Source organism: Sus scrofa, chromosome 6 (genome assembly GCF_000003025.6).
Source record: "Sus scrofa isolate TJ Tabasco breed Duroc chromosome 6, Sscrofa11.1, whole genome shotgun sequence".
NCBI lineage: Eukaryota > Metazoa > Chordata > Mammalia > Artiodactyla > Suidae > Sus > Sus scrofa.
The window spans coordinates 150127861-150145789 of NC_010448.4; the positions used below are offsets into that span (position 1 = coordinate 150127861).

Sequence of the window (17929 nt, forward strand, 5' to 3'; positions counted from 1 at the left end):
CCTTTTTCCAGCCTCAGTCTCCCCATCTGTAAAATGAGAGAGTTGCACCAGTTAATTGCAAGAGCCTGCCTCCCTCTCATGCTCTGTGGACCTGTTTCATGGTTCTGCTTTCCTGGGGTCTACTGTATGCGAGGCACAGGACAGATGCTATGGACAATGCGGAGAGCACAAGAGGCATTGCCCCGGCTGTCAAGGAGCTGACAAAAGTACTCTGGAAGACAAGCCAACACTCAGGAAACTTCCAACAGTATAAGACGTTATGTCATCATGCCTGCAATCTCAGATTATATACATTCGTGATGGTTCAATAAAGGAGAAGAAAAGTTACTGTTCTCTTAAAAGCAAAAAAAAAAAAAAAAACCACAAAAGGAACAATTACTGAAAAGCATTACATCTGATCAGATTTCTTGTCAGATTTTCTACTCTTCCCTCTCAAAATCATTCTGTAAATATTTACTGTCTACTAATGGGCCAGGCTCTGGGGACACTCACACCCTCATTGCAGCCAGAGCTGTACCAAAACCCAGCTTTCATCTGCTGAAGAATATTTGTGGGTTTCCTAATCTCCACGGAATAAAATGAGCTGATCTCCAGCTCCTGACTTCACCCTCTGGCCACCCCCAAACCCCATCTCCAGCCCTATATGCTAGGCCTGGTGCACTGGTCCTTCCTCAAGCCCACTGAACATGTTTTCACCTCCAGGCTAGAGGACTGCTTTCCTAGTCTGCCTAGTGAACTTCTATTCATCCTTCAAAGCCCAGCTCAGATACCAGACTGTGATTCTTTCGTGGCCATTGGTTGTGCCTTTGCCCACCCCTGTGATACCATGTGTCCTTATTTAGGTTGCTGCCTCCTGTTTTGAACCATGAGGGGTTTTTGGTTTGGGGGTTTTTTTTGGTTTTGGTTTTTTTGTTTGTTTGTTTTTTTGTTTTTGGTCTTTCTAAGGACACTTCCACAGTATGTGGAAGTTTCCAGGCTAGGGGTCAAATTGGTGCTACAGCTGCTGGCCTACCCCACAGCCACACAGGATCCAAGCTGCATCTGAAGCCTACACCACAGCTCATGGCAACGCCAGATCCTTGATCCACTGAGCAAGGCCAGGGATCAAACCCACATTCTCATGGGTACTAGTCAGGTTTGTTACTGCTGAGCCACAATGGGAACTCTGAACCATGAATTTTTAAAAGGGTCTTTTTTTTTTTTATAATTACTCAGTGAATTTTATTGCATTTATAGTTGTATAACAATCATCACAACCAAATTTTATAGCATTTCCATCTTGAACCCTCAGTGCATCCCGCCACCCCCAACCTGTCTCCTTTGGAAACCATAAGTTTTTCAAAGTCTGTGAGTCAGTATCTGTTCTGCGAAGAAGTTCCTTGTATCCTTTAAAAGGGCCTTAATTCCCTGTCTTCTTCCTCCATGAAGCCACAGAACCTAGCCCTGGGCCTGCACAATGGTTTCTGATGAATGACTGAACACCATCCATAGAGGCTGATCTTTGAACAGGAAGGCTCCCTTTCCTTCTCTCAAGCTGCTGGGCTGTTAAACCCATGCCTTGTGGCCTGCGAAGGCGACTGGATGGTGGAGAAAGCATCACTGCTTCCTGTCTCCACACAGCAGTGGGGACACCCTGCCACAAGAACCTCACTGTGGCCCTGGAGGGGGACTTTTCAAAGCAGCGGCTGCTGACACTGCACCCAGCAGAGAGCTGTGGTGAAGGAGGCATCTGTGTTGGGCTTGGCGGCGGGGGGGCACTGGGGAGGCTTTGTGCTCCGGGGCACAAGCGGGTGAGTATGTCCGGCAGCCTCTGGGCTGCGCACACCCGCCAAGGGGCTGGGCCCCCAACGCCTCCTGGCCTGGGAAGAGAAGGAAGCATTGTGTGCGCTGGCCGCGCTCCAAGGGAAATATTCCTGTTGTTCTTCTATTTTGAACTGCTCCCTTTTTAATGAAGAAAAATCCAGAAGTGAACATCTCTCTCCCACGCCAATACATCCTGCCCACCCATTCCAAATCAGTTGCCTCTAAAATATTAATTAATCTATGAGTCCATCAGTTCATTTGTGTCACGGCTCTATCTTCAAGGAGCAGTGCTAAGGGCCAGCAGAATACTTGGGACAAGGCTGACAGCCCTCATTCTTCTGAGGCTCTGGTCTTGATTACTGAGCATCCAAATCCTTGTGGAGCCTGGTGCAGCCCTTCTCTAGGGCCCAGTGTCCCTCTGCAGCTCAGCATTCCCATCTCGAGGCCTCCATCTGCACCTGCTGGTCCTCCACCTGCGCCTGCCAGTCCTCCACCTCTACGACCTGGTTCTGTATTCTGTCCCCTCCTGGAGCCACGTGTTATCAGCCCATTAGCCTTCCTTCCATCCAGGCCTTGCAGGCAGGTGTGGACAGCACCATGCCTCCGTCTGGGTGGTTAGAAACTTAGGCAGGAAAGTCGGAATTCAAGCCTAGCCTTTGCCTTTCACTCTCTTGGACCAAGTGACTTGTGACTTGGACCAAGTTACTAAAGCTCTCTGGGCCTCAGCTTCCTAATCTGCAAAACGGAACAAATGACACCTGGCCTTGCACACAGAGCCACTGGGAGGAGGAGGTGGTCATGGGCTACCTGGCACCAGGCCTATCCTGCCACATGGCAGCTGGCAATTAAAAATAACCAAACAATGAACAACGATTGCGCACTTAACTATTCTCATCCTTCCCTTAGAAAGAACAGCAATCACGGCTTCTGTTTGAGTGTTTTCTACAAGCCAAGTGCTGTGTTAAGACCAGGCATGTCGCCATCAGAACAGCCTCTAAAGTGTGTAGTACTTTCTTATACCCTTTCTTAACTGAGGAAACTGGCTCAGAGTTAGAGTGATGTGGCCAAGGTCACACAGCCTGCAGGCAGTGGAGCTAGGAATTGTGCCGAGGGCAGCTGGATGCCTTCCCATCCCTTCCCAATCAGACAGACACCCATCACAGGCCTGGCTTCTCGGTACCCGGACTGGCAGCATCAGCATCTCTGAGTTTGTTGGAAATGCAAATTCTCAGGCCCCACCCCACACCCACGGGGTCAGCATCTGCATTTCAGTAAGACCTTCAGATGAACTGGTCAGAATGGCCACCATCGAAAAAGTCTACAATTGGAGTTCCCGTCGTGGCGCAGTGGTTAACGAATCCGACTAGGAACCATGAGGTTGCGGGTTCAGTCCCTGCCCTTGCTCAGTGGGTTAACAATCCGGCGTTGCCGTGAGCTGTGGTGTAGGTTGCAGACGCGGCTCAGATCCCGCGTTGCTGTGGCTCTGGCGTAGGCCGGTGGCTACAGCTCCGATTCAACCCCTAGCCTGGGAACCTCCATATGCCGCGGGAGCGGCCCAAGAAATAGCAACAATAACAACAACAACAAAGACAAAAGACAAAAAAAAAAAAAAAAAAAAAAAAAAAAAAGAAAAAGTCTACAATCAATAAATGCTGGAGAGGGTGTGAAGAAAAGGGAGCCCTCCTACACTGCTGGTGGGAATACAAATTGGTACAACTACTATGGAAAACAATACAGAGGTTCCTCAGAAAACTAAAAATAGAATTACCATATGATCCAGCAATCCTACTCCTAGGTGTATATCTGGAGAAAACCATACTTCAAAAAGATACATACACCCCAGTGTTCATTGCAGCACTATTTATAATAGCCGAGATATGGAAGCAACCGAAATGTCCATCGACAGAGGAATGCCTTAAGATGTGGTACATACAGGAGTTCCCATTGTGGCTCAGTGGTTAACAAATCCGACTAGGAACCATGAGGTTGTGGGTTTGATCCCTGACCTTGCTCAGTGGGTTAAGGATGTGGCGTTGCCGTGAGCTGTGGTGTAGGTTGCAGACGCGGTTTGGATTCCGAGTTGCTGTGCCTCTGGTGTAGGCCGGCGCCTACAGCTTCGATTCAACCCCTAGCCTGGGAACCTCCATATGTCGTGGGAGCGGCCCAAGAAATGGCAAAAATACAAAAAAAAAAAAAATAAAAATAGAAGATGTGGTACATACATACAATAGGATATTACTCAGCCATAAAAAGTGGAATAATGCCATTTGCAGCAACATGAATTATCATACTGACCGAAGTAAGTCAGACTGAAACAAATATCATAGGATATCACTTATATGTGGAATCTAAAAAAATAATACAAGTGAACCTATTTACAAAACAGAAACAGACTCACAGACTTTGAAAACAAACTTATAGCTAACAAAGGGGAAAGACTGGGGGAGGGATATATGCCGGTTTGAGACTGGTAAATGTACACTTTTGTGTATGGAATATGTATATATATGAATCACTTTGCTGTACAGCAGAAGTTAACACAACATTGTAAATCAAATACACTCCAATAAAAAAATTTTAAAAAAGATCTTCAAGTGATGTATACGCATAATACAGTGTGAGAAGCACTGAACTATAATTTACAAAGTGTCTTTTAAAGTAAATGAGAGCAACTTCTCAAACTATAGCGTGCCTGAAAATAACCTGGAGGGCTCATTAAAACACCCATTTCTGCCCCAGAGAGTCTGCTTTTGTATCCATTCCTCGTTCCATTCTTATCTATTGCCTTTTCTTCATGGCTCCTCAGAGGAGGTGCAGCGAATATGAGTGGGGTCCAGGCAAACTTCTGGCCCCACCTTGGCCCGAGGCTGCTCATGGCTTATATCTGTGGAGCCATTAAGGTAAATCTGGGCTGGATCTGGGTCCTGCACTGAGTCACTGGCAGCAGCGTCCCTCTGCTTTGGGGAAACTGCCCCCCTGGCAGGGAGGCACACCCCTCTCTTGAGTTATGTGAGGAAGGAGCCATGGACTCGTGCATCAGCCAGTCCAACCAGCCCCCCAGCACCCCCCTCCACCCAGCCCAGTGAACAACAAAGAGAGGAAATTAATTTGTAAAATCCTGACAATACATCTTTCTAGTGGAAATTTTGGCAGAGCGATAGATCTGCAAAGAGCATTTTCCCTAAAACTGATATCTGTGTAACTTAACTGCTGCTGTCTGGTTAAATAGCAATTAAACACCTCAAGACTCCTTGAAACTTTCAAAGATCATGTGGAAAGTAATTGTGTTGTATCGATTAAATAATTTTAAGTTAATCAGAAAGTCACTGCATTTCTTAGTCTATTCCTTTGCAAATAAATTTATTTTATTTATAGACCTAGCGCACCTCCTCCCATGGTGTTTATATGTTAATACCATCTGATATTCAATTAGCATGGCTGGTGATGGAATTTAACTCATCTTTGGCTAAATCCTCCTATATGGTTTCTTCTCTTTCTGTCCTAACTCCACTAGTCACTCACTTCGTAGACGGCTGCAGAACCAGTAGCTGAAAGGCAGAGAACTCTGTGGTTAAGAGCTCCATCTCTAGAGTGAGACACACTTCAATCTGAATTCCAGCCCTGCAACTTCCTAGCTTTGCCCTCTGAGCCTAGCGTCTGGGAAAGGATATAATCAATACCTCCTTAATATGATCATTGTAAAATTAAATGTTAGCATTAAACAATATTGGATAGGGTCTGGCTAACAATACAATTATTATAGCAAATATGAGTATTTGCTACTATGATGATGAAGACGCCTCAGTTTTCTAATCTGTAAAATGGGTACAACGGGATAAAACATAAACACAGGAGTATTCAAAACTTCTTTGCCTGGTGAGCCTTTAAGTAATTCCCTTCCAAGAAAATCTCTGGCATGCCTTGCTTGGCTGTTGCCCCTCCATTATTATGCTGACTGGGGTCAGCCAGTGATGAAGAAGCCACTGGACAAATGGAGCCAATATTGGGCTTGTGATGAGGATAGAGCGAGACTGGCAGAGGCCGGGTGAGTAGATGCCAGAGGTGAGGGAGGTGAGCGAGTGAAGAGCCAGGTGGAAGAGTTCGCAGAAGGGATGTTGGGGAACAGAGCGCATTGCTCCTGGAGCAGTTGCTTTGCTGGAAATAGAGGCTGAGAAGCGCAGGAATAGGAAAGAAAATGTTTAAGACTTGCGCTTTGTGCTAAGAATGCACTTCCCCTTTCGTGTTTTCTCTAGAGACTGCAGTGAAGCTTTGGATTGCCTCCAATTCATTCTTTTCCTATTTAACTGCCGTTTCTTTGAACACAACTCTGAGCTGAGGCCGGGCCATGAGGTGGCCACCTCTACCGCATTTCAAGGTAAAGGGCTGAGCGAGGACGGGTAAAGGACTCAGTACAGAATGAGTACTTAACTGACCTTTGCAACTCTTCCCATCGCGGTGCACCATACTTCGCCTGTAGCCAGAAGCTGCAAGCAAAGGTCACCAATAGGAATATGAGCAGTTTGCTGGCTCTCTTTACCAACATCACACTATTAGCCCGCATTTAAACTGGGGAGAGCCCTTCTTGTCTCACTGCCTCTCTCTGGCTCATCGCAGGTGTCTGACCCATATCATGTATGCCTGCTCCTCTTTCTTTTCTTTTCTTTTCCCTTTCTTTTCTTTTCCCTTTCTTTCTTTCTTTCTTTCTTTCTTTCTTTCTCTTTTCTTTTCTTTTCTTTTCTTTTTCTTTCTTTCTTTTCTTTCTCTCTCTCTCTCTTTCTTTTGCCGCACCTGAGGCATATGGAGGTTCCCAGGTTAGGGGTCACAGCAATGTGACCAGGCCACAGCAATGTGACATCTGAGCCACTGAGCTGCGTCTGCCACCTACACCACAGCTCACGGCAACGCTGTATCCTTAACCCACTGAGCAAGGCCAGGGATTGAACCCGCAACATCATGGTTCCTAGTTGGACTCGTTTCTGCTGCACCATGACGGGAACTCCCCCACTTCTTTTTAGACTGTGCTTGTTAGAGGGCCAGGGGAGTCTTGTGAAATAATAATAAAAGCCTCCCAACTTGCCTGAAAAGTCTGGAAACATCTCTGCCTCCACCCAGGTGTCTGCAGATGGTACTTATCAGGTTCAATTTGGTTTAACTGACTTCCCTGTGCCAAGAAAAATCTTCCTCCCAACCCAGAAGGCAGATGCCACAGCCCACGCAAGCCCTAAAGTGTCTGCACCTGCAGCCGTGTTCCGAAGCCAGGCTGATGCCTCTGAAGGCTTCCGCTGGACTTTGACCAGGACCCTGATGCTGGGAGCGGGGGCTTCACAAGAGGGTGGGTTCAGGGGCACCCCACTGCAGAGGGTGTGGATGTAGCCTTAAGATGCTTTCACTGAAGTGACCCTGGAGGGAGGACATAAGGCTGAATTCCTGTTTCCTGAGTTGTGGTTCCCAGGCTCTTTGGACTGTGTCCCAGTTTGGCCAAGCAAAAGACCTTGTGGCCCACCAAGCCCACTGATTCCCACTTTGCAGTAAGAAAGAATTTGGTCACAACAAAGGATAAAGGGGAAGAGGAAAATCATCAAAATGGTCACGCAGCAAATCCTCAGGTCGGAACAGTCCACAGAAACTCCAAAAAAGCAATTCTCCAAGTAATGTAAATTAATGGAATAGAGCAATTAAAAACGGAGCCAATGCTGATGCTGCATCGTAGCAGTCAAGGGTCACAGTTGCAAACAACAGAACCGATTCTCAAGCTTATGTAAAAGAGGAATCTGTTAAAGGGTGTCGAGTCACTCCACCACCCTCCTGTGAATCGCTTGCCTGCAGCCCTTCCTTTTCCAGGGCACCTTCTTCCAATCTGAGCTCTGGACTGCATGCCTCTGCCTGCTGGGTGCAGGTCCCACACCTGGGTCTTAGCTATAAAGGAGGCTGGCACTGTAAATTTTCTTTTCAACCTTGGGGAGGTGAGCCTAAGGAAGGAAATAACCCAGACATAGGAAGGGTGTTCACGTGGTGCTGGGTAGCCCCCAAAACGCAACTAATGCCTTTTGTAGTAATAACAAAGCACCCTTCCTGAGAATTGCAAGAACTCCAGCTCTTCGTCTGCCTGCATACATCCTAGTTTTGTAGTGTTGTTTACTGATGGATGGAGGTCACACTTTTTTCGTAGAACAGAGAATTAATATTCCCAGCAAACTCTTCTATTAAACTAATTTCTGTTTATGAATGCCAAGATTTATTAACTCTCAATTCATTATGTTCCTAGTTCCTTATAAAAATCCCATGTATGAGGAGTTCCCATCGTGGTGCAGTGGTTAAGGAACCCGACTAGGAACCGTGAGGTTGCAGGTTTGATCCCTGTCCTTGCTCAGTGGGTTAAGGTTCCGGTGTTGCTGTGAGCTGTGATGTAGGTTGCAGATGTGACTCGGATCTGGCTTTGCTGTGGCTGTGGTGTGGGCCAGCGGCTACAGCTCCGATTGGACCCCTAGCCTGGGAAGCTCCATACGCCGTGGGAGTGGCCCTAGAAAAGGCAAAAAGACAAAAATAAAAAAAGGGGGAAAAAAAAAATCCCATGTATGAGAGTTCTTTTGGGGGGTGAAGAAAATGTTATAAAATTTGAATGTAGTCTTTTCAATAAGTGGTTCTGGGAAAACTGAATATTCATATGCAAAAAATGAAGCTGACCTTTATCCTAAACCATATACAAAAAAGACCTCAAAACGATTCAAAGTCCTAAACATAAGAGCTAAAACTATGAAGCTCTTAGAAGAAAACACTGATGAAAATCTTTATAACATTGAATTTGGCAATGATTTCATGAATATGATACCAAAGCATAGGTGACAAAAGAAAATATAGATAAATTGGACTTCATCGACATTAATTACCTTTGTGAAGTTCCCTCTGTGATGCAACAGGACTGCCAGTGTCTTGGGAGCACTGGGACACAGGTTTGATCCCCGGCCTGGCATGGTGGGTTAAGGATCCGGTGCTGCCGCAGCTATAGCTTAGGTTGCAACTGTGGCTTGGATCTTATTCCTGGCCTGGAAACTCCATATGCCACAGGGCAGCCAAACAAGAAAAAAAAAATTCCTTTTGTGCATCGAAGAAATCAAAAAAGCAAAAGACAAGAAAGCAAAAAGACATCCTACAGAATGGGAGAAAATATTTGCAAAGTACATATGTGATAATAGATTAATATCCAGGATATATAAAGAACTTTTACAACTCAACAACAACAAAAACAAATGATTCAAAAATGGACAAAGGACTTGAATAGACATTACTCCAAAGAAGATATACCAATGGTCAAGAAGCAGAAGAATAAGTGCTCAACAATCATTAGTCATTAGGGAAATACAAATCGAAACCATAATGAGATAGTACGACACACCTAATACATTTACTTGGATGTCTATTACAAATTTTTTTAATGGGGAAAAAAAAAACCAAGTGTTGGTGAAGATATGGAGAAATTAGAACCCTCATATGTTGAAAAGGGAATCTTCCTACACTGTCGATTGGAATGTAAATTGGTACAACCACTGTGGAGAACTGGTAGGGAAGTTTCTTAAGACCAAAAATACAACCATCATATGGTCTAGCAATCCCACTCCTGGGCATATATCCAGGGAAAACCATAATTCGAAAAGATGCATGCACCCCACTGTTCATTGTAGCACTACTTACAATAGCAAAGACATGGAAGCAACTTAAATGTCCATTGACAGAGGAATGGATAAAGAAAATGTGGTACACACCTACAATGGAATATTACTAAGCTATAAAAAAGAACGAAATAATGCCATTTGCAGCAACGTGGATGGATTTAGAGATTATCATACTAAGTGAAGTGAGTCAAAGACAAATATGATATCACTTATATGTGAAATATAAACAAATGATACAAAAGAACCTATTTACAAAATAGAAACAGACTCTCAGATTTAGAAAAAAATTTATGGTTACCAAAGAGAAAAGGTAGTAGGGAGGGACAAATTAGGCATTTGGGATTAACATATACACACTACTGTGTATAAATAATCAACAAGGACCTACTGTATAGCACAGGGAACTCTGCTCAATGTGCTGTAATAATCTACATGGAGAAAAATCTGAAAAAGAATGGATATATGTATATGTATAGATGAATGACTTTGCTCTACACCTGAAACTAACACAACATTGTAAATCAACTATACAATGATATAAAATAAAAATTCTGTTAAATTGAAATACACACAGAGAACCCTCACGTGTTACTGGTGGGAATGTAAAATGGTGCAGCTGCTTTGGAAATAATTTGGCAGTTCCTCAAAAAGTTAAAAATAGAATTACCATATCAGCCAGTAATCTCACTCTTAGGTATACATCCAAAATAAATGAAAGCAGGAACTTGAACAGATACTTGTATGCCAACGTTGACAGCAAGCAGCATTATTCACAATAGCCAAAAGGTGGACGCAACCCAAGTGTCAATTGATAGGTGAATGGATAAACAAAGTGTGGTAATATGTATAATGGAATATCATTCAACCATTAGAAGCAATGAAATTTTGATATACACTACAACTTGGATGGACCTTAAAAACATACAAAGTGAAATAAGCCAGACCTTGAAGGATAACTAGTGTGTAATTCCACTTACGGAAGGTACCTACAATAGGCAAGTTTATAGAGACAGAAAGTAGAATAGATGTCACTAGGGCTGGGAGCAAGAGAGAATGGGGAGTTACTGTTTAGTAGGTTACAGATTTTATGTTGGAGGGATGAAAACATTGGGGGGTATAGAGAGAGCATTGATGGTCACACAGCACTGTGAATGCCACTGAATTCTACACTTAACAAATGTTTAAAATGGTAAGTTTTATGTTATACATATTTTACCACGATTTTGAAAATTGCGTTGTGGCAATGTTTCCACAACTCTGAATTGTATAATTTATATGGGTAAATTGTACGGTATGTAGATTAATCTAAATAAAGCTATTAAAAAAAAATCCTTTCCAGCTCTGGCAGTCTCTATACTCCGTCTGTTAATCCATTTACTTATTCATTAATTCAACACATTGTTGTTGCATTCCTACCATTCCAACTGTTAGGAATAGGGTGATAAATAAAATAAATGCAATCCCTGCCCTTTCCTTGCTTAAAACACTGTGGTTTTAAAAAGTAATCATAGCTAACATTTACTGAGTGTTCATTACATGCCAAGAATTGGCACAAGCACTTCATGTATCTTATCTCATGCGGTGCTCAAGACTCTGTACTGAGCTGGGCTCTTCTTGAGTAAGGAAATCTGCTCAAGGTCACACAACCAGCACTTGAACCTGGTCTACCTTACCCTGAAGTCCTTGGTCTTGACCGTTCATCATCATATGTGGCAGCTGGGTTCCAGCCATCTGGAATTGGGGTATTCCCTGGAGACCTGCCCAGCAGCCTTGTTTGTCAGGCTGGCCAATCTGGTAGCATTGCAGGGAAAGTTAAACTTGAGGTGGAATGACCCCCAGGTGGAAAATAAGGCCTAAGGTCATGGAATCTTGCATAGCCATTTACAGTAATCATTATAAAGCAGGTATAAACATATTTTCTAAATGTTACGTGATATTACGTGATAGAATTTTAAATACTAATTAAATTCATACTTGAATTTATATCATTATATTAATAGCTAATGTATATATTGTTTATTGAACACAGACTATATACCAGCCTCTGTTTTAAGTTGTGGACATGTATTGCATCTTATTATTTTTTTTGTCTTTTTTTTGGAGCTGTGCCTGAGGCATATGGAAGTTCCCAGGCTAGGGGTCTAATTGGAGCTGCAGCTGCCAACTGACACCATACCTCACAGCTATGCTGGATCCTTAACCTACTGAGCGAGGCCAGGGATCAAACCTGGATCTCTATGCATACTAGTCATATTTGCTTCCTCTGAGCCACAACGGGAACTCCTCTTGCATCTTACTTAATCTTCCTGACAGATCCATGAATTTTAGGGTGTATTACTATTCCTCTTGTACAGGTGAGGCAGCTGAGGCCTCACAGAGAGGTTAAGTACTTTGCCCAAGATTACAGTCACTGGCAAAGCTGGGATTCTAGCTCTGGTTTCTTGATGTGGAGTCTAGACTCTTAACCACCATAAAACGGCTCTTCAGTTATGTTAAAATATGCAAAATAGATGGACATTAAATGAGTTGTATCAAGACAGTAGGATGGTGGTGATTTCCTACCTTTCCCCCCCAAATAATTTATTTTTTATTTTCCAAGAACACAGCGTAATAATGATGGGTTTTTTTTCAGACCAAGAAGAGAAATCCAATGTCACTGGGACCTTTTCCATCTTCTTACTTCACTGTTTTGTTATATTTGACCTTGAAGTGGCCTGTGCACGTGCATAAACTAAGCCAGTGCGGTTGCACACACAGGCTCTGCGCTGGGAGAGGCCTCTCTGTTGGCTGAAGCTGCCCTGACTCTGCTGCTGTCTCCTGGGGTGGGTGTGTCCCCTTCTCATCACACTCTTATCAACACTGAGGATCTTTCTTTTTGAAATTGTGGGTTTTGGGAGTTCCCATTGTGGCACAGCAGAAACTAATCTGATTAGTAACCATAAGGTTTCGGGTTCAATCCCCAGCCTCGCTCAGTGGGTTAAGGATCTGGCATTGCCATGAGCTGTGGTGTAGGTTGCAGAAGCGGCTTGGATCTGATATTGCTGTGGCTGTGGCGCAGGCTAGCAGCTATAGCTCTGATTCAACCCCTAGCCTGGGAACCTCCATATGCCTCAGGCACGGCCCTAAAAAGCAAACAAAAAAAATTTAAAAATAAAATTGTGGGGTTTTTCCCCTAAGTTGCAGGAGAGTTTGGGTCATACCACGGTTAAGAGCAGCACATTAACTGGATTTGAATCTTGGCCTTCGTTTTGGTACCTGCGCAACTGCTCTGAGCCTCAGCTTCGTCCTTGGATAATAGAAATAACAGTATTACTTTATAGGGCTTTTGTGGGCATTAAGCTGGCTGGTTTGGGAATGGACCTGGAGTGCCTGGCACAGTGTAGGGTAAATAAATAGCAAGGGCATTTCGATGTTTCTCTAGCATCTTTGATTATAAATGTGTGCAGTTAAACATTTTTCAAATATTAACCATGGGTATTTCTTCTTTTCTGGATGGTCTGCATGTGCCCCCCCTTCATTTATCTATTGGCATCTTGATTTAACTGTGTTTGAGTCGAGGAAGAAGCGTGTTCGGGAACGGTCTTATTGAAGGGAGGGATGAGGAGCAGAGGTCTTTTCCCCTGTGGCCCCGAGACCTTTCTCTTTCTCCAAGGAACATTTTTCACTGGTTAGTGCAGCCTCCTCTCTCGCTGCAATTGGCCCTGTTTCCGCCCTGAGACATTTTCATCTGTTTTCAAGGAGCAATCTTTGGAATAGCTCATTCCCACTGGACGGCTACACCCGCAGATCTCCCACGTGTGATGTCTCCATCCAATTAAGTTGCGTCCCATCCGCGTGGCCGTGGCCGTGGCTGTCAGGGGTCTGCTCTGAGAGGCTCTGTTTCAGCAGCACGTGTGCCCCAGCAGCGTGCCCTCCTCAGCACAGACTGCCAAACAGCTGACCTTCCCCGAGCAAAGTGCAAGAGCCTAAGGGGCTGCTTAGATAAAAGGCACATTCTTCAGATAGTTCTACTTCTTTTTCCTCTTGCCTAGCACTGTCTTGCCTGATGTAGATGGACCTTTCTTCGTTTTTCTAGGGCCAGAGGGGACCTGTGCCTAGAAGTCGGAGGTTTCTAAAAGAAGTCAAACCTCCCTTTGGCCGAACCCCACCAGAAAAATTCTAGTGGGTAAATGCGTTGGGTCCAGGGGATTCTTCGGGTGACCTGGTGTGAACATGAAACTGGCTTTAGTCTTAAGCCTGAGTGAGGTGTAGGGGTGTGGACATGCCAGTATCCCAGTAAGGCAAGGGCGGGGGGCTATGGAGGGCACCCCCCCCACCCCATAAAAGCTCAGATTCACCCCTAGAGAAAGTTGTTGGTATTTCCTGGGAAGATCTTCCCTAAAAGTGAGGTCACTTTCAGGACGGCACCAGCACTGATGCTTACATCCTGGCTTTTGTGTGTCTCCTGCCTTCACCTGCGTACCCAGTTCAGGTTGTGTGGTGTAGAGGAAAGGGAATTAGACTAGAAGACAGAATATTTGGGTTTGAGTTGAGACTTTGCCTTTTCTTAGCTTTGTAACCTTGGCAACTGACTCTGTTTTCTCATCTGGAGGGTGGAGGGTACCATTCCTGGTTCTGCTCACCCCCTTGCTTGACCAGGGAGGTAAATGAGTGTACTGGGAAAGCGTGAAAGACACAAAAGACAGAAGAATCTCTCCTCCTTTTAGAGACATAGGCAGTCAGTACAATGCCTGAACTAGCATCTCATGTGGAGCCTGAAGAACTGAAAATGCTACCTGTCTCCAGAAAGAAGGCTGAAATAGGAGGGGGGACTTGGTTGCAGGTGCGTGTGTGGGTGTTTTCCTATGAATCTTTTGTCCTGGCATCTGAGCCACACTGAGCTGTGGCGTTGCTAAGGGTTTATATTGCCTTCCCTCATTCTGCAGTCTTTTTCAATGTGATGAGAGGCCTGGCACCTGTTGGAAAAGAGAGGTGCTTTCTTGGTACTTAAGGGGATAGCTGGAGAGCTCACCTGTGTTTAGAGCTGTCGGTACTGCGGAAAAATTCAGTTTCATAGATTCTATGGAACATCTAGCCCATGATGCTAGTCAGGGAGACAGACATAGGGACAGTACTTCAAATCCAGGTGACATCTGTGACAGTCAAGGGAAGACAGGAGCAGTGGAAGCAGGAAGGCTGGCTATTGCACTCAGAGGGGATGCTGAGCGGAGCTTGGGGGATGTTGGGTGTTTCAAGAAAAGCTGAGCTCTGCAAGTAAGCCTCTCACCATTGTGTCTTGGAAAAGGAAGAATTTATCCTGGGAGAGGAAGAGAAAGATTACCTCTGTCATATAGGTAAACCAGAGAGGAAGAGTAGGTGGCTAGCAAGTCATGGGATCTGGCGAAATGGGGAGCTTTTCACTCAGCTTCCTGGTGCAATGTCTTATGCCTCTAGCCATTCTCTAGCCCATTTGGAGGGGGTGCTTGATCATCATTTAAAATCTATCAGAGAGGCAGTTTACTCCTCAGTATATTTTTTTCATATAACCTCAGAATTCAAGGAGCACTTCTGATTATTTTTTTATTCTGATCCTTTGGTCTATGTACTCATTTAACAAGGGAAAATATATTTGGCAGTTGAAAAAAGTGGATGTTGGTGTCCATAACCTCTTCCATCACATTATCCCATGCCCTGCAGTAAATCTGTCAACCTCCCTCCGGAGCAAGATGCTCTAGAATCTTCTGAAGAAAATAAGAAATGCGACCCAGTGTAGTGGAAAGACACAGAATTCTACCCCAAGAATCTGTGTGTGTGTGTGTGTGTTTTAGGGCTGCATAAGGGGCATATGGAAATCCTCAGGCTAGGGGTTGAATGGGAGCTACACCACAGCCACAGCAATGCCAGATCCGAGCCTCATCTCTGACCTACACCACAGCTCACGGCAACCTCAGATCCTTAACCCACTGGGCGGGGCCAGGGATCGAACCCGCATCCCCATGGATACTAGTCAGATTCATTTCTGCTGAACTACAACGGGAATTCCTACCCTAAGAATCTTCATTTTAATCCATATTCACTCCTGGGTGAGCCAAGAGAAGTCACTTCATTTTCCTCCCCTTTAAAGTGTGGTTGCTCAGCTCTGCCTGGCTGCCTTAAGCTGGTGAGGCCCTCAATGCCAAGTGCCTTCCAAGTGTCCTGGGCAGGATGCAGGCAGCACGTCAGGGTGACACTTGGCTCTGGCATCAATTTCAGTGTGGATTAGACAGGAATCTGCCCTGGCCTCTGAAAGCACACTCTGACAGGCAGCATCTCTAAAGGTCAGAGCTGCTTTGACATGTCTTATTGACAGGGCTTCATTTCCTAGGACGGACTCATTTGGTTAGAGCCACGGAAGGTCAAGGGGATAAGGTCTTCTAATCCTTTTGTTGAGCCTGTACACAGGAGCCCAGAAGCTCTCCTGGCCCTGTTTTGACTGCACCCGCCCCCTCCCGTATCTCCTTCAGCTCCAGTCGCGGTGCTGGATTTGCAGAGCCTGGAGCCTGTGCCTGCGCCTCACACCTGCCTCTGCTCCAAAGAGCTGCGGCTGCAGTGGGCTGGCTGAGACTCTTTACAGCGGCGCCTGCCTGGGACACTCTGGGACCTTCCTCCTCCACAGCTGCCTTCTCCCCAGCTCCTGTACCCTCCCTTTCTGAAGGCACTGGTTCGTGCTGCAGCGAGAAGCCCTGCTGGGAGCTGGAGGCTTACAGTAGGTACTTCCTTGCTTTTCTCTTTCTGCCAGAATTGAGTGCATTTCGGTGCTGGGGCATCAGACTAGAGCGGCAGGAAACAGGAGCTGCCAGTCTGGTCCTGGGAACTCCCTGGTCATTGTTTCTTCCAGCTCTGTCCCGAAAGACTTCAGTCACTGATTGATCAGGGCAGTGAGAGGTCTGGGGATCCCTCGAAGCAGCTTCGCTCGGCTGTGGGACCCAAGGACGAGGACCGGGGCGGGGAGGAAGTTTCTAAGGCAGAGCGTGGAAGAAAGAGATGCACCACGGGAGGGGTTCAGCTCCTCAGGAGGCTGTGTTCTCATTAGGAACAGTTTTATTAATGAGCCACTCAGCTGCAGGGAAAGAGGAGGAAAAGCGTAATTAATTATGACCCCTCACAGATGAGCGCCTAGATTCGGGGGAGTCAGGGGAGGAGCGTGTGCACCGTTTCAGCATCTTTAGATGTGTCCCTCTGAACTGGTAGCAGCTCTGGGAACCAACTTTCCGATTGAATGATTTAAGCTTTCTTCCTCTTTCTGCAAGATCCAGTGTCAGCTTCTTGAGCACTGAATTCTTCCCTGACCCCAGTCCTCTCTTCTCGTGAGCAAAAAGGAAGTCAGTATTTGCTTTTCCAGCAAGGTCATGGATCACCTGACAAAATCTTTAACAGCTGGGGAGCCGGTGCTGCTGTGCTGAACTCACGGGCGATCCAGTCCAGCAGCAGAACCCGGCTTTCTGGGAGGAGGCGGTGGCTCCTCCGGCTCCGGGCTGTGGCAGGGGAGGATGCCAAGGGAAGGTAATGTGGTCACAGCTTTCCTCCCGACAGTTTTCTCTTTCTCATGAGGCTCCAAATTGAGTTGCTGCAATGCAGGCAAAAATGACAGACACTGGCAGAAAAGCGTGGGGATGCAGTTAATGAGCTTGTGTTAATGTGTCGTTTATTGAGCGTGAGTTATTTCTTTGCTTCCTGGGTCAGGGGGAAGTAAGCCGGTGGGAGAACTCGGTTGGCAGAGTCTTTTTCAGGAGTGTGGCTCACTCTCCTGGTGCCTGGGCTTCAGCTCTCTTAACGTTAAGCAGCACTGTCAGATGCCTTCTGCTTCTTAGAACAGGGGACATTCTCACTTGGAGACATGGGACCCTGGAGTGGGGAAAATGGGAAGCTCTCGACCTTTGGGGAGACCTGTAGGCAAGGTGTGAGTAATTTCCCCCCTCCTTTCAGAAAGAGCATTTTGTATTTGCAAGAGGTCGTGCAGGAATTGACAGATTGCTGTTCGGTGCACCTACCTTGCTAAATATTTGACTTTGTAAGGTTGAATTCTCCAAGAATTCTCATGGCAATAGGCTGTGCTTTGAGCCAAGCTTTCTTTTTAAGGAAATCCAAGGTGCTATTTATTTTGGCACGCAGCCTGTTCTGGGATGAAATATGGCATTTTTATTATTGCAGAATAAAGAGAGGTTTGAAGGGAACAAAAGTACAGAACGAGGTTTCTGTTTCAGGGCTAAGTAGAGGGAGGTTTCTTTCTATTTGTATTTGAGGTTAAAATGAGATTGAAAATGGCATCATAAAAAGAATAACTGGAGAGGAGAAGGGCCTGGGTCTATGCTGCCAGAGTTGGGCTAACCCGGAGAAACCCACGCTCCTGGGCATGGACCCTGCAGGAACCACTTCTGACATGGCCTGGTAGGTGCACATGGGCCATCAATGCTGTCTGCCAAGTGACTGATCTTTGG

The 17929-nt window shown here is 45.6% G+C and overlaps 1 protein-coding gene across 8 annotated transcripts in view; it reads left to right on the forward strand.

Annotated features, from left to right (window-relative positions):
* The window catches only part of KANK4 (KN motif and ankyrin repeat domains 4), a 79040-nt gene that overhangs the window by 21233 nt on the left and 39878 nt on the right, over positions 1–17929 (forward strand). For 3 of the 8 annotated variants that reach the window (XM_013988891.2, XM_013988889.2, XM_021096556.1), the window contains exon 2: positions 15956–16197. The exons of 3 other annotated variants lie outside the window; for them this stretch is intronic. The gene's annotated coding sequence lies outside the window, so the exon portion shown is untranslated. Of the gene's footprint in view, positions 1–15955; positions 16202–16240; positions 16995–17929 lie in introns of those variants that run through there. 2 more of the 8 variants (XM_013988892.2, XM_013988893.2) reach the window with 2 other exon arrangements.